Below are 18,056 nucleotides of genomic sequence, written 5' to 3' on the forward strand. Positions count from 1 at the left end.
TTGACTACGTTTTGCAAAAAGGTAACTTGATGTACAGTGAAGTACAGGAAGGGTTGAGCATGAGAGGCAATGATGCACATGACCACTTGGCTCTTGATGAATTACCTGATAGTGTTGAGATCTATGGACAGATGTATCATATTGAGAAATGCCTGTCACGGTATGGTAATCTAAAGCAAAATGGACCTGATGGTGTGGACTTCATACAGCTATCTGAAAGACTGCTTTGTTTGTCAAATGATGTAACGTTTGCACTGCTAACTTTAGGTTGCTTAACAATAGCTTTGTTCAGATTTGATGATAAATATGGACTTTTTGATCCACACTCAAGAACACCATATGGATTTCCAGCAAACAATGGCACTGCTGTAATGTTGACCTTTGTCAACTTGAATGACATGATTGATCATTTGCTTGCATTCTGGACCATCCTTGAATCACATGATGAATGGGTCTATGAGTTAATGCCAGTGTTATTTACATCTGAGTGTAATAATGAACAAGAAAGCCAAACTGACAATGTGCAACCTTCTCAGACTGCAGAGTTCCACGTTCCAGCCATTTCTGTGAATTCACTTCCTAAATGTAATAAGGATCGTAGGCGCCGAAAAACTGCCAAAGCACAAAATGACATGTCCTTATGTGAGAACAACAGAATCAGACAGCGGAAATATTACGAACAGAATAGAATGAAAAAATTGGAATATGAACGAAAGAGGTATGCAAACAGCATTCAACACAATAAAAAATCGTACCTCAGAGATCGTTACATGCATGAACCTAACTATAAGTTAAAAAAACAGTTATACTACAACAGCTGGTACTCCTGTAACCTAAGTTTTAGATCGAGAAAACAGGCTTACCAAAAGAAACGTTACTCAAGTGACATGAATTTCAGATCAAGGCAGCAGGCTTACATACAGAAACGTTATGCCCATGATATAAACTATCGTTCAAGACAGAAGTTGACCATGAAAAATCACTATGCAAATGATCCAACATACAGGCAGAAAAAAAGGGAAACCTACACTGACAGATACAGAAATGACCCCCTTTTCAAGCATTATCGTTATCTACAAAAAAAGAAAAATGCAGGTGTGGACCTAAATAACAGTTTCCAGAGAATGATTCTCAAAATGCGTTGTGCTTTACATATACGACGTAAGTACCATCATCTTACACGCCTGTCTGGACTTCAATCAGAGCAAGAGGTTGAACAACAGTCAACACAAACAGAAAACACACTTTTGCATGATGCCATCACATCTTTTCAAATGGATGTACAGAACGGGCCTACTTTTGTGTGTACAGTGTGTCACAGAGCTTTGTTTTATAACCAGGTAAAAGAGTGCAATCATGAATGTTATCGAAAGAATCGAGGCATGGTTGATCGATGCTTAACAGGCAAATATGTACATACATGCAGCGAGCAGTGCAGTGCACTTCAATCATGTTGTGCATCAGATGAAAAGACAGAGTGGATTTGTTACAGCTGTGATGAAAACTTAAAGATGGGGAAAATGCCGGCCATTGCTGTAAACAATATGTTAGAGCTATCACCAATTCCTCCAGAGCTCAGTAATCTTAATATACTTGAAAGACACATCATTGCACGGTACATACCATTTGCAAAAATAATCAGTCTTCCCAAAGGCCAGCAGAAATTAATACATGGTGGAGTTGTGTGTGTCCCTTCAGAGGTAGAATCAACAGTCAATGCTTTGCCTAGACCCAACAGCCAGTCACAACTTTTGAAAGTGAAGTTGAAAAGAAGAATGAACTACACAGGACATTACCAGTTCCAAACTGTAGACATGACCAAAGTATTGCGTGCCTTATCCAAACTGAAAGAGATGCATTCAGAGTACAAGGACATAACCATAACTAATGATACACAAGCGTTTGGGGATGGAATTAATGGCTTGGCAGATGAAAATGACATCAATGCAGCAGAGGAAGTTGATTTAATGGAGACTGATGCAGTGGACGAGTTTGACATTACTGACCCAGAACATTCAGAAACAAATAGTGCTGTCAATCACCCTAATAATGAAACACATGAGTTATATGATAACCAAGATTCACTTAACTCTGAGCAGGACACAAGTCAACAAAATGGTGGATGCTCTATAGATTCATGCTTACAGCCAGCTGATATTGCACAGGAAATGATCACATTTGGTGAAGGTATATTCACTGTGGCACCAGCAGAAGGAAACAGACCAGTGAGTTTTTTCAGAGTTCCCAAACTAGAGGCAATGGCTTTCCCTGTACAGTTCCCCACTGGAATGAACACTTTGGATGAAACACAAAGACCAATGAAATTATCACCAAGCAGATATTTCAATGCACGTCTCTTTTGTGTTGACAATCGATTTGCTCTCGACTCCAATTATATATTTTTTGCACAATTTATCACAGAAATGCATTTGGCAAAGTCTTCTATGTCTATTCAACTGCGTAAAGGAAAACCTATGACCAGAGATGGACGCAAAATAACTGCAAGATTGCTTCAAGACAAACATGAAGTGCAAAAACTGATACGGAACAAAGATGCCACACGATTCATGCAACCTTTGAGAGGTACTCCCGCATACTGGGAAAGAACACTCAGAGACCTCTTTGCAATGCTTCGTCAGCTGGGTACCCCAACATTCTTCTGTACATTTAGTGCTGCTGAAATGAGATGGCCAGAGGTCATAGAAACAATAAAGGCACAGCAAGGAGAGCAGGTTGACTTTTCTGAGCTTGACTGGGCATCAAAATGTGAGATCTTACGTAGCAACCCTGTCACCACCATGCGCATGTTTGACAAGCGTGTTGATGCACTTCTCAGACACCTACTTTTGTCACCAGCACAGCCCATTGGTGAGGTCATTGACTACTTTTTTCGAGTGGAGTATCAAGCTAGAGGTTCGCCTCATATACATATGTTGGTTTGGTGTAAGAACGCACCTGTATTTGAAGATGACCCAGATGAGAGAGTGTGTGAATTTGTGGACAAGTACATAACATGTCAGCTGCCTGACCCAAATACAGACCCTGAGCTTTTCAAAATAGTGACAGAGGTGCAAACCCACAGCAAAAGGCACTCAAAGTCATGTAAGAAAGGAAATAAGCACTGTCGGTTTGGATTCCCGAAACAGCCTGTCGAGAGCACATTTATAACACGACCCATGCCAGTAGAGCTCATGGACGAATCTGACGATGAATCTGATCATGACCGCTCTCCCATGTCTCCTGAAGAAGCCAAAACTAAGCTGAGGCCTTTATGGGAATTGCTGAATAATTCCACAACATTGTTTGAAAGCATCCCACATCTACTTGCCCAATGCAACTTAAGCTATGAGGAATACCTAAACTGTGTCAGTTCATTAACAAAGTCCAGTGTGCTAGTGATGAAACGTCAACCAAAGGACTGCTGGATTAATGGCTATAATGAGCATTTGTTAAGGGCCTGGAATGCAAATATTGATATTCAGTTCATCCTGAACCCTTATTCCTGTCTGATGTACATCTTATCATACATTTCGAAAGCTGAACATGAGATGAGTGAGTATTTGAAAAGAGTTGTGTCTGACACGTCTCAATCCAATACCTCTGACACTGAGGAAATGAAACAAATCATGCAAGCATACTCCAAAAACAGAGAAGTTAGTGTTCAAGAGGCTGTTGCACGAGTCTGTAGCTTGAAACTGAAGTCTTGCTCTCGAAATGTGATATTTATACCCACTGATGACAATGCTTTAAAAATGAGTGTCCCATTAAGATACCTGAATAACAGAATTCCTGATTCAGAGAATGTTTGGATGTCCGGAATGCCAGATAAATACAAAAACAGACCAGATACACCAGAGTTTGCAACAATGTTTTTGGCAGAGTTTGCTTCCACTTACAGAGTTGTGTATGGAAGGCAGAAAGAAGGAAAAAAGGTTTTACCACTTCAAAATGAAATGGGCTTCATTCAAAAGCGAACAAGAGGAAAGCCTGCCATTATCAGATATGCCCGATTTTCTGAACAAAAGACTCCAGAGAAGTTCTATGGCACATTGCTCAAACTGTACCTCCCTTATCGTTCAGATTCACAACTGAAACCCACAGGATTTCCAACGTATGAGTCATTTTATACATCAGGCTATATATGTCTTCCTGGAAGAGACTATAATGAGAGAGTAGTTTCTGTTGTCAAGAAGAACAGGTCACAATATGAAAAGAACAGTGATGCAATAGAGAAAGCTATTGAGAACATAGAAGAAAATGGACCTATGGAGGATGCATGGACAACACTTGCACCTGAGACAGAGCTTCTTCGACTTGAGTGCATTTCTGAGCGTGAGGAAATGAATCCAGACGAAATAAATGAACGAGATGACATTCCTGAATACAGCTCAAGTACCACAAACAGAGGAAGTGCAGCACCAATGTTTGAGGCTCCTCAAATAGACCCCACTGTGGTCCGTAACATGCATCAAAATCTAAATCAAACGCAGGCATCTATATTCTATACAGTGCGTAAATGGTGCATGAGACGCGTATGTGGACAGAATGCCGATCAGTTCTTTTACTTTGTCACTGGTGGAGCTGGAACTGGTAAATCACACCTCATCAAATGCATTTACATAGAGGCATCAAAGATACTCCGCAAGTTACCTCGCATCACAGAGGAAAGAGACATGTCCATGCCCACTGTCCTTCTCACATCATTTACTGGCACAGCAGCTTACAATATATCTGGCAAGACACTGCATTCTGTACTGAAACTACCAAGAAGCCTTAAACCACCTTACCAGTGCCTTGGAAACCGTCTAGATGAAGTGAGAGCAACCTTATCCAATGTTGAAATAATTGTCATTGATGAAGTGTCCATGATATCAAAATCACTCTTTGCATATGTCAATTGGAGACTGCAAGAAATCAAAGGCAGCAAGAAACCTTTTGGCGGAGTCTCAATACTTGCCTGTGGCGATTTCAACCAGATAAGTCCCCCCGGTAAAGCCAAACCTCTCTGTGTGTTTGAGGATCATGTTCTTGATATCTGGAAAGATCGGTTCCAAGTAGTCACTCTCACAGAAATCATGCGCCAGAAAGATGATGTGCCATTTGCTGAGCTGCTCAACAGGATAAGAGTGAAACGCAAAGGAGAGGCATTATCTGAATCAGACAGAGCTCTACTTGCACAGGCCATATGTCAAGCTGATGACTGTCCCAAAGACATCCTGCATGTTTTTGCTACAAATAAAGAAGTAAACCAACACAATGCAAACACAATATCTGCTCTATACTCTGAACTGATCAACATTGATGCACATGACTATAAGAAAGATCTACGAACTGGTCGGATGGAAAGACAGAGTGCACCTTTTGAAGGACATAAAGGAGATTTACCAGACAGACTACAAGTTGCTGATGGTGCTCGTGTGATGTTAATAAGAAACATAGATGTGGAAGATGGACTGGTGAATGGTTCATTTGGAAAGATTGGAAAAATTGTTTATCATGACCAAAATGGCAGATCACTTGTAAAAATGCTTGGTGTTCAATTTCAATTCAATTTTCAATTTAATGTCGCTTATAGAGCGCCAATACATTACACATGTCTCAAGGCGCTTTACAGAGTGTTAGACATTCAAAGAGAGCCCATGAGTAACAGGGGCAAGGAAAAACTCCCTAGAATTGGAGATACATATAGGAAGAAACCTCAGACAGACCCACGACTCAAGGGCCCAACCCATCTGCCTTGGGTCAGTTACAGTACAGTCATTTGTAGTTTGAAAGTTACAATGACAATGAAAGTTCAAATAGTCCAGTGTAGGGAATAAATTGTCCATTAGTAATCCATTAGTTATTTCTGAAGGTGATGGGTCGCTGGGATCCGAGGGCCAAAGATTCGGGCAGGGAACCACAGCAGGCGATGTTAGGGCAGTCATAGGGATGGCGAAGGCAATGGCGATGGTAGGGCAGTCAGAGGGATGTGACTTCAGGTGTGATGAGGGACAGGCACAGAGATGGTTGATGGCTGGTAATGGTTTACCTCACAGGTGAGGTATAGGGGAAAGGGAAGAGAAATAGAGTGTGTTAGTATTACTGTAAGTCATATTAAGTATTAATAAGTATATCAATGGTGATATAAATGGTTATACTATAGAGGGTTTACAAAACGCTTTTACACACCTCTTTTGTGGGGACAGGTGCGTAGGAATAGGTTACCCAGTTAAACCCGAAGAGGCATCCCGCACATCGTCCACCACGCATGCAAACATCCACCCACCCACCACGCACGCAACATCCACCCACCCACAATGCCCCCCCCAATGCCCCCCCCCCCCCCAGGCGAACCCACACACCACCTCTGAACCGCGCGTCGGAGCAGCATGGCTGAGCATGGCCAGCCAGAGTCCGCCCACAGGCGGCGCCACCCATCCGCAGACACCCCCCACCACCATCCGCGAGCAGAGAGAACGGGGCCCGCGCCAGCCCCACCCCAACCACAACACCACGCGAACACACACCACGGCCCGACCAGGACACACAGTCTGATCCGCCCCGCCGCCCAGGCCCCCCGGAAGCAGCGCCCCCAGAGCAAAAGTCCAGAATGCTTCATGTCTTTGGACGTGTCATCCTGTCATCCTGTTGACAGGGTCGGGAGGCGTAGGGAGGCGATGTAGTGTAATTAAAAACGTTAAAATCATTGGACATTGGTGTAATGTAATTAAAATCGTTAAAACCGTTAAAACCATTGGACTTCCACTCTAGAAACACCACCCCAAGAAGGCCCGGACCGCGAGCCCAATCCAAATACAATGCCGCAACAGCCCTCCCCTCCGCCATCCACTCCCAGCATTCCCACCTCCCCCGTCCCCCCCATCCCACTAAATGCACAGCCGTGCACATCTGATCAGACTGCATGCCCCAGCCAGACCGCCAATATACGCCCACGCAGAGCCACTGGCGAATGGAGCCGACACGAACCCCCCCCCCCCCCCCCATCTGTTGAATTGGACAGTCCCAATGCAGGACAAAGACATCGCAATAAAGGACCAGAAGGACCGGACAATCTGGTGTACATTGAAAGAGTAGAGGAACCTCTTAGTAAAAAGGGTGTGGTTCGCCACCAATTTCCAATGACTCTAGCCTTTGGTTGTACCATACACAAATGTCAAGGCATGACGACAGTTTCTGCAGTGGTCTCGTTGCAGCGCATATTTGAACCTGGCATGGCATACGTTGCTCTCAGCAGAACGACTTCACTACATGGTCTACGCATAGTTGATTTTGATGAAAATAAAATATATGCCGATCCAGAAGTGACCGTTTCCGTGGACAGTATGCAAAAAGTTGACTTTAGAAACGCCATGCCCCTTCTTCACTGCCTCCCCACTCTGAGATCACCATCTTTAACACTGATCCATCACAACACTGAAGGACTGTCAGCCCATATTGATGACATTAAGAGACATCATGAATTGTGCCTCGCAGATATTTTGTGCTTTACTGAAACACACCTTTTTGGCACATTTGTCCCAGAAAATATCCATTTGGAGAACTATCGAATGTATAAGCGCAATAGACATGTGTCATACACTACTCTTTCACATTTTGCACAGAAAAATGGTGGGGGAGTTGCTATGTTTGTAAAAAGCCATCTTCAAGCCCATCACATGCCATACATACAGGGTGTGACTGATCTCGAATTCCTGGTTTTGAAATTTGCTGCTCCAGTTCCACTACTAATTGCAGTGATTTACAGACCACCGGATTACAACACGAACCTATTTTTGCCAAATCTCTGCCCTTTATTGGAGTCTTTACATGTTATTGCTGATAGTCCAGTTATAGTCTGTGGGGATTTCAATGAGGACATGTTGACCAATGGAAGGAAGCCAATCTATGAGTTGTTCCAGTCTAAAGGATTCACAAATCTCATTACCACCTCGACCACTGAGAAAAACACATTGTTGGATAACATCTTCATCTCTGATCCTCAGCACTGTGCCCATTCAGGTGTTATACAGACATATTACAGTTATCATGATCCTGTGTTCTGTATTCTTAATTAATTTTTTGTTCATCAAATCTTTCGTACATCAAATCTTTTGTACATCATGTCATTTTACACATTCTACTCATTTTAAACCATTATATTAACTTACACATTTTACTAATTTAGAACCATTTTATCAATATTATAACAACTAGAAGCCATGAAATATGATGAATGTTTTATGACAAAAAACAAAATCAGGGTTCCCACTCTAAGTCAAATATAAAATTCCTTGACTTTTCCCCGACACAAAAAAACTGAATTTCTATAGACTTTATAATGAAAGGTACAATAGATCAACCAATGATATTGGTGTAATTGTGTGGCGTCCAATAATCTTTTACCTTTTTTTAAAGCCAACAAATGGACATTGAATAATTAAAAGTTGGGCCACTCATACAATAAAGTTGTCCTCCAAAGAGGGGGGGTTGGTGGTGGGTTTAAATTACAAAAAATGAAGTTGAACTGATTAATGAAATAGCCCTTATACTGCTTGTTTTCAATATCAAGATAAAGATCAAGAAAATTCTATTTAATGAAAGGTCAAAAACGTCAAACTCTACATCCAGAGGCTATTTGATTTGTATAGATGTGTGCTCTATGAACTGTCTCTAGCTTATTGTATTTGAGGCTAATGATTTTGGAGGAATCTAATCATCAAACCTTTTACATGCTGATTAATTTGAATTACATGCTGATAATTAAAATCAAATATTCCATGAATCAATTATATAAACAATCAATATGTTTTACTGATGCCATTTGATACCACATGAATGTTAGATGTTCAAACTAAATTGATCTCTCTCTCTCTCTCTTGCTTCCTCATTATGCATGAACTATATTATCAACTGGATCTCTTAGATTACATCTGAATTCAATTTCATATCTTTGCATTAAACTATCAGCCTATGAACAACTTTTAAACGATCTACTTTTAAAATATCAACATTCATTAAACTTCCTGCATCAACATCCATTAAACTATCTATCATCATTCATTACACTTAATGTGTATCAACCATTCAACCATTCCAACTGTCAGTTATCATCAACTATACCTCCAGCCAACTATATTAAACTTCCACCTACTTAGCAACCAACATAGCAACCGTTGAAATAAAGCATCTATGTCAGTTTCCATAGCAACCAACATGATTTTTCTAGACAACCACTATAGTAACCACCCTAGCAACAGCTTAGCAACTACCTCAAGTACCCTACCAACAGCCTATCAATTACCTTAAGTACCCTAGCAACAATCAACATGCATTAAACTATCTGTCAATCAACAATCATTAAATTGTCTTTTAAGCTATCCATATTCAACTTTTAACCTACTGATACACTATCAACTTTCATTCAATTATGCAACCACCATGTCTACCCTAGCAACACCTTAGTAACCATATCTACATTATCTTTTTCTACATTTTTGCATTTTCATGCACTGGTAATTCCTTGGAATTGCATTTCTAGTTACAGTGCATGAAAATGCACTGTACTGTTCTTCCTATTCTTCTTATTATTACAGTGCATGAAAATGCACTGTACTGTTCTTCCTATTCTTCTTATTATTACAGTGCATGAAAATGCACTGTACTGTTATTCCAAGTCTTCTTATTATTACAGTGCATGAAAATGCACTGTACTGTTCTTCCTATTCTTCTTATTATTACAGTGCATGAAAATGCACTGTACTGTTCTTCCTAGGCTTCTTATTACAGTGCATGAAAATGCACTGTACTGTTCTTCCTAGGCTTCTTATTATTAAACTTCTTCTTCTAACGCTCGCAATTCAGCTTCAACCGTTTAACGTAGAAACTTCATTCAAACTTTGTTGCGTAGGTCTTGCTTATGCCATATGTGCTTTGTATTTTTCAACTTTGTAACTTTTATACTTTTTAAACTATTAGTTAAAAACTATCACCATTTCCCCCATAGACTTAACATTGCTCATTATGACATCACGGCAGCAATTAGAATGTTACCCCAGCTGGTCAGCCACCTGGGCACCAACTGTCAGTTTCTCTCAGGCTCCTCTCTGAAGACTACATATTCTGTTCCCCTGTATCCTCTGTGCACAACAGTATCAAAATAAGTCCTCCTAATTCCATCCAACTTTATATCCATTCATCTTCTTCAAACCATTCACTCATCCACCCATTCTAAACAGTCTGCCTATCAACAACATCAATTAGACGCTCTACATTGAACTTTTAAACAATCTACTCTGTCTCAGGCTGGCTCTCTTAAGACTAGCCAGTTAAATTGATTACACCTGTATCTGTATCCACTACTCTCAGTAGAGAGCTGTGTCTCTCCATTCTACAAGAATATAAGGCACATTCCATCCAACATTCTATCCATTCATCTTCTTCAGACCATTCACTCATCCACCCATTAAACTGTCTATCAACATCTATTAAACAATCTGTCTATCAACATCCATTAGACTCTCTGTCTATCAACATTAATTAGACTATCTACATTCAACTTTTAAATTATTTACTCTGTCTCAGGCTTTAAGAGTACTCTGGCTCTCTTAAGACTAGCCAGTTAAATTGATTACACCTGTGTCAACTACTCTCAGAGAGCTGTATCAGTGTCTCTCTTAACAAGAATATAAGGCACATTCCATCCAACCTTCTATCCATTCATCTTCTTCAGACCATTCACTCATCCACCCATTAAACTGTCAATCAATATAAAACAATCTGCCTATCAACATCCATTAAACATTCTATCTATCAACATTAATTAGACTATCTACATACAACTTTTAAAGTATTTACTGTGGGTCCCTCTCAAGCAGCGTTTATATGTCCTCCCTCGCTCCTCGATCCTCAATGATCTACATAAAGAAAGATAGAAGAAGGGCTAGACTATCCCATTGTTGCCGCTCCATCATTCTTTATGTAGAGCAGTGAGGAGCGAGAGAGGACGCGTAAACGCTATGAGAGGCACCTTCTGTCTCAGGCTTTAAGCATACAATCTCATTAAGACTACAGATCCTGTTTCACTACTTCCTCTGTCCACAACTGTTTCAAAATAAAGGTCCTCACTGCAATAATACACTATTAAATCATTTAACCATTGAAACTACTCAACTATTGAACTGTTCAACCATTCCAACTGTCAGTTATCATCCACTATGCCTCCAGTCAACTACATGAAACCTCCATGTACCTAGCAACCAACATAGCAACCATTAAAATTAAGCGTTTATGACCGTTTCCATAGCAACCAACATGATTATACTGCAGTAACTTCTTGTTTCCTGATAGTGGCCACCATGGATACCCTAGCAACAAATGTTTCAAAATAAAAGTCCTCACTAGCAAGTTAGCTAGTTAGCATAGTTAGCAATGTTAACATAGTTAGCATTTTTAGCATAACTGCTAGAAATCATTGGTTAAGTTAGCTAATCAACCTGGTTAGCATTGTTAGTAAAGTTAGCATTGCTAGCATAATAAGCATTTTTAGCGTAACTGCTAGAAATCATTAGCTAAGTTAGCTAATCAACATTTTAACATGAATAGAAATCATTAGTTAAGTTAGAACTGGAATGTTTCATCTTTAAACTGTCTACCTTCACACTATCAACTCTCTGTAAACTATGCAACCACCATGTTTACCCTAGCTACACCTTAGTAACCATATCTACATTATCTATCTATTTTTGCATTTTCATGCACTGGTAATTCCTTGGAATTGCATTTCTAGTTATTATTAAACTTCTTCTTCTAACGCTCGCAATTCAGCTTCAACCGTTTAACGTAGAAACTTCATTCAAACTTTGTTGCGTAGGTCTTGCTTATGCCATATGTGCTTTGTATTTTTCAACTTTGTAACTTTTATACTTTTTAAACTATTAGTTAAAAACTATCACCATTTCCCCCATAGACTTAACATTGCTCATTATGACATCACGGCAGCAATTAGAATGTTACCCCAGCTGGTCAGCCACCTGGGCACCAACTGTCAGTTTCTCTCAGGCTCCTCTCTGAAGACTACATATTCTGTTCCCCTGTATCCTCTGCGCACAACAGTATCAAAATAAGTCCTCCTAATTCCATCCAACTTTATATCCATTCATCTTCTTCAAACCATTCACTCATCCACCCATTCTAAACAGTCTGCCTATCAACAACATCAATTAGACGCTCTACATTGAACTTTTAAACAATCTACTCTGTCTCAGGCTGGCTCTCTTAAGACTAGCCAGTTAAATTGATTACACCTGTATCTGTATCCACTACTCTCAGTAGAGAGCTGTGTCTCTCCATTCTACAAGAATATAAGGCACATTCCATCCAACATTCTATCCATTCATCTTCTTCAGACCATTCACTCATCCACCCATTAAACTGTCTATCAACATCTATTAAACAATCTGTCTATCAACATCCATTAAACTCTCTGTCTATCAACATTAATTAGACTATCTACATTCAACTTTTAAATTATTTACTGTCTCAGGCTTTAAGAGTACACGCTGGCTCTCTTAAGACTAGCCAGTTAAATTGATTACACCTGTGTCAACTACTCTCAGAGAGCTGTATCAGTGTCTCTCTTAACAAGAATATAAGGCACATTCCATCCAACCTTCTATCCATTCATCTTCTTCAGACCATTCACTCATCCACCCATTAAACTGTCAATCAATATCTATTAAACAATCTGCCTATCAACATCCATTAAACATTCTGTCTATCAACATTAATTAGACTATATACAACTTTTAAAGTATTTACTGTGGGTCCCTCTCAAGCAGTGTTTATATGTCCTCCCTCGCTCCTCGATCCTCAATGATCTACATAAAGAAAGATAGAAGAAGGGCTAGACTATCCCATTGTTGCCGCTCCATCATTCTTTATGTAGATCAGTGAGGAGCGAGAGAGGACGCGTAAACGCTATATATGAGAGGCACCTTCTGTCTCAGGCTTTAAGCATACAATCTCATTAAGACTACAGATCCTGTTTCACTACTTCCTCTGTCCACAACTGTTTCAAAATAAAGGTCCTCACTGCAATAATACACTATTAAATCATTTAACCACTGAAACTACTCAACTATTGAACTGTTCAACCATTCCAACTGTCAGTTATCATCCACTATGCCTCCAGTCAACTACATGAAACCTCCATGTACCTAGCAACCAACATAGCAACCATTAAAATTAACTGTTTATGACCGTTTCCATAGCAACCAACATGATTATACTGCAGTAACTTCTTGTTTCCTGATAGTGGCCACCATGGATACCCTAGCAACAAATGTTTCAAAATAAAAGTCCTCACTAGCAAGTTAGCTAGTTAGCATGGTTAGCATAGTTAGCATTGTTAGCATTTTTAGCATAACTGCAAAAAATCATAAACTAAGTAAGCTAATCAACCTGGTTAGCATTGTTAGCAAATTTAGCATTGTTAGCATAGTTAGCATTTTTAGCATTACTGCTAGGAATCATCGGTTAAGTTAGCTAATCAACCTGGTTAGCATTTTTAGTAAAGTTAGCATTGCTAGCATAATAAGCATTTTTAGCGTAACTGCTAGAAATCATTAGCTAAGTTAGCTAATCAACATTTTAACATGAATAGAAATCATTAGTTAAGTTAGAACTGGAACGTTTCATCTTTAAACTGTCTACCTTCACACTATCAACTCTCTGTAAACTATGCAACCACCATGTCTACCCTAGCTACACCTTAGTAACCATATCTACATTATCTATCTATTTTTGCATTTTCATGCACTGGTAATTCCTTGGAATTGCATTTCTAGTTATTAAACTTCTTCTTCTAACGCTCGCAATTCAGCTTCAACCGTTTAACGTAGAAACTTCATTCAAACTTTGTTGCGTAGGTCTTGCTTATGCCATATGTGCTTTGTATTTTTCAACTTTGTAACTTTTATACTTTTTAAACTATTAGTTAAAAACTATCACCATTTCCCCCATAGACTTAACATTGCTCATTATGACATCACGGCAGCAATTAGAATGTTACCCCAGCTGGTCAGCCACCTGGGCACCAACTGTCAGTTTCTCTCAGGCTCCTCTCTGAAGACTACATATTCTGTTCCCCTGTATCCTCTGCGCACAACAGTATCAAAATAAGTCCTCCTAATTCCATCCAACTTTATATCCATTCATCTTCTTCAAACCATTCACTCATCCACCCATTCTAAACAGTCTGCCTATCAACATCAATTAGACGTTCTACATTCAACTTTTAAACAATCTACTCTGTCTCAGGCTGGCTCTCTTAAGACTAGCCAGTTAAATTGATTACACCTGTATCTGTATCCACTACTCTCAGTAGAGAGCTGTGTCTCTCCATTCTACAAGAATATAAGGCACATTCCATTCACCATTCTATCCATTCATCTTCTTCAGACCATTCACTCATCCACCCATTCTAAACAGTCTGCCTATCAACATCAATTAGACGTTCTACATTCAACTTTTAAACAATCTACTCTGTCTCAGGCTGGCTCTCTTAAGACTAGCCAGTTAAATTGATTACACCTGTATCTGTATCCACTACTCTCAGTAGAGAGCTGTGTCTCTCCATTCTACAAGAATATAAGGCACATTCCATTCAACATTCTATCCATACATCTTCTTCAGACCATTCACTCATCCACCCATTAAACTGTCTATCAACATCTATTAAACAATCTGTCTATCAACATCCATTAAACTCTCTGTCTATCAACATTAATTAGACTATCTACATTCAACTTTTTAATTATTTACTCTGTCTCAGGCTTTAAGAGTACACTCTGGCTCTCTTAAGACTAGCCAGTTAAATTGATTACACCTGTGTCAACTACTCTCAGAGAGCTGTATCAGTGTCTCTCTTAACAAGAATATAAGGCACATTCCATCCAACCTTCTATCCATTCATCTTCTTCAGACCATTCACTCATCCACCATTAAACTGTCAATCAATATCTATTAAACAATCTGCCTATCAACATCCACTAAACATTCTGTCTATCAACATTAATTAGACTATCTACATACAACTTTTAAAGTATTTACTGTGGGTCCCTCTCAAGCAGCGTTTATATGTCCTCCCTCGCTCCTCGATCCTCAATGATCTACATAAAGAAAGATAGAAGAAGCGCTAGACTATCCCATTGTTGCCGCTCCATCATTCTTTATGTAGATCAGTGAGGAGCGAGAGAGGACGCGTAAACGCTATATGAGAGGCACCTTCTGTCTCAGGCTTTAAGCATACAATCTCATTAAGACTACAGATCCTGTTAACTGTTTACTCTGTCCACAACTGTTTCAAAATAAAAGTCCTCACTGCAATAATACACTATTAAATCATTTGACCATTGAAACTACTCAACTATTTAACTGTTCAACCATTCCAACTGTCAGTTATCATCAACTATGCCTCCAGTCAACTACATGAAACCTCCATGTACCTAGCAACCAACATAGCAACCATTAAAATTAAGTGTTTATGACCGTTTCCATAGCAACCAACATGATTATACTGCAGTAACTTCTTGTTTCCTGATAGTGGCCACCATGGATACCCTAGCAACAAATGTTTCAAAATAAAAGTCCTCACTAGCAAGTTAGCTAGTTAGCATAGTTAGCATTGTTAGCATAGTTAGCATTTTTAGCAAAACTGCAAAAAATCATCAACTAAGTTAGCTAATCAACCTGGTTAGCATTGTTAGCAAATCTAGCATTGTTAGCATAGTTAACATTTTTAGCATTACTGCTAGAAATCATCGGTTAAGTTAGCTAATCAACCTGGTTAGCATTGTAAGTAAAGTTAGCATTGCTAGCATAATTAGCATTTTTAACGTAACTGCTAGAAATCATTAGCTAAGTTAGCTAATCAACATTTTAACATGAATAGAAATCATTAGTTAAGTTAGAACTGGAATGTTTCATCTTTAAACTGTCTACCTTCACACTATCAACTCTCTGTAAACTATGCAACCACCATGTTTACCCTAGCTACACCTTAATAACCATATCTACATTATCTATCTATTTTTGCATTTTCATGCACTGGTAATTCCTTGGAATTGCATTTCTAGTTATTAAACTTCTTCTTCTAACGCTCGCAATTCAGCTTCAACCGTTTAACGTAGAAACTTCATTCAAACTTTGTTGCGTAGGTCTTGCTTATGCCATATGTGCTTTGTATTTTTCAACTTTGTAACTTTTATACTTTTTAAACTATTAGTTAAAAACTATCACCATTTCCCCCATAGACTTAACATTGCTCATTATGACATCACGGCAGCAATTAGAATGTTACCCCAGCTGGTCAGCCACCTGGGCACCAACTGTCAGTTTCTCTCAGGCTCCTCTCTGAAGACTACATATTCTGTTCCCCTGTATCCTCTGTGCACAACAGTATCAAAATAAGTCCTCCTAATTCCATCCAACTTTATATCCATTCATCTTCTTCAAACCATTCACTCATCCACCCATTCTAAACAGTCTGCCTATCAACAACATCAATTAGACGCTCTACATTGAACTTTTAAACAATCTACTCTGTCTCAGGCTGGCTCTCTTAAGACTAGCCAGTTAAATTGATTACACCTGTATCTGTATCCACTACTCTCAGTAGAGAGCTGTGTCTCTCCATTCTACAAGAATATAAGGCACATTCCATCCAACATTCTATCCATTCATCTTCTTCAGACCATTCACTCATCCACCCATTAAACTGTCTATCAACATCTATTAAACAATCTGTCTATCAACATCCATTAAACTCTCTGTCTATCAACATTAATTAGACTATCTACATTCAACTTTTAAATTATTTACTCTGTCTCAGGCTTTAAGAGTACTCTGGCTCTCTTAGGACTAGCCAGTTAAATTGATTACACCTGTGTCAACTACTCTCAGAGAGCTGTATCAGTGTCTCTCTTAACAAGAATATAAGGCACATTCCATCCAACCTTCTATCCATTCATCTTCTTCAGACCATTCACTCATCCACCCATTAAACTGTCAATCAATATAAAACAATCTGCCTATCAACATCCATTAAACATTCTATCTATCAACATTAATTAGACTATCTACATACAACTTTTAAAGTATTTACTGTGGGTCCCGCTCAAGCAGCGTTTATATGTCCTCCCTCGCTCCTCGATCCTCAATGATCTACATAAAGAAAGATAGAAGAAGGGCTAGACTATCCCATTGTTGCCGCTCCATCATTCTTTATGTAGATCAGTGAGGAGCGAGAGAGGACGCGTAAACGCTATGAGAGGCACCTTCTGTCTCAGGCTTTAAGCATACAATCTCATTAAGACTACAGATCCTGTTTCACTACTTCCTCTGTCCACAACTGTTTCAAAATAAAGGTCCTCACTGCAATAATACACTATTAAATCATTTAACCATTGAAACTACTCAACTATTTAACTGTTCAACCATTCCAACTGTCAGTTATCATCCACTATGCCTCCAGTCAACTACATGAAACCTCCATGTACCTAGCAACCAACATAGCAGCCATTAAAATTAAGCGTTTATGACCGTTTCCATAGCAACCAACATGATTATACTGCAGTAACTTCTTGTTTCCTGATAGTGGCCACCATGGATACCCTAGCAACAAATGTTTCAAAATAAAAGTCCTCACTAGCAAGTTAGCTAGTTAGCATAGTTAGCATTGTTAACATAGTTAGCATTTTTAGCATAACTGCTAGAAATCATCGGTTAAGTTAGCTAATCAACCTGGTTAGCATTGTTAGTAAAGTTAGCATTGCTAGCATAATAAGCATTTTTAGCGTAACTGCTAGAAATCATTAGCTAAGTTAGCTAATCAACATTTTAACATGAATAGAAATCATTAGTTAAGTTAGAACTGGAATGTTTCATCTTTAAACTGTCTACCTTCACACTATCAACTCTCTGTAAACTATGCAACCACCATGTTTACCCTAGCTACACCTTAGTAACCATATCTACATTATCTATCTATTTTTGCATTTTCATGCACTGGTAATTCC

The sequence above is a fragment of the Sardina pilchardus genome, chromosome 17 (assembly GCF_963854185.1).
Source record: "Sardina pilchardus chromosome 17, fSarPil1.1, whole genome shotgun sequence".
In the NCBI taxonomy this organism is placed as follows: Eukaryota; Metazoa; Chordata; class Actinopteri; order Clupeiformes; family Clupeidae; genus Sardina; species Sardina pilchardus.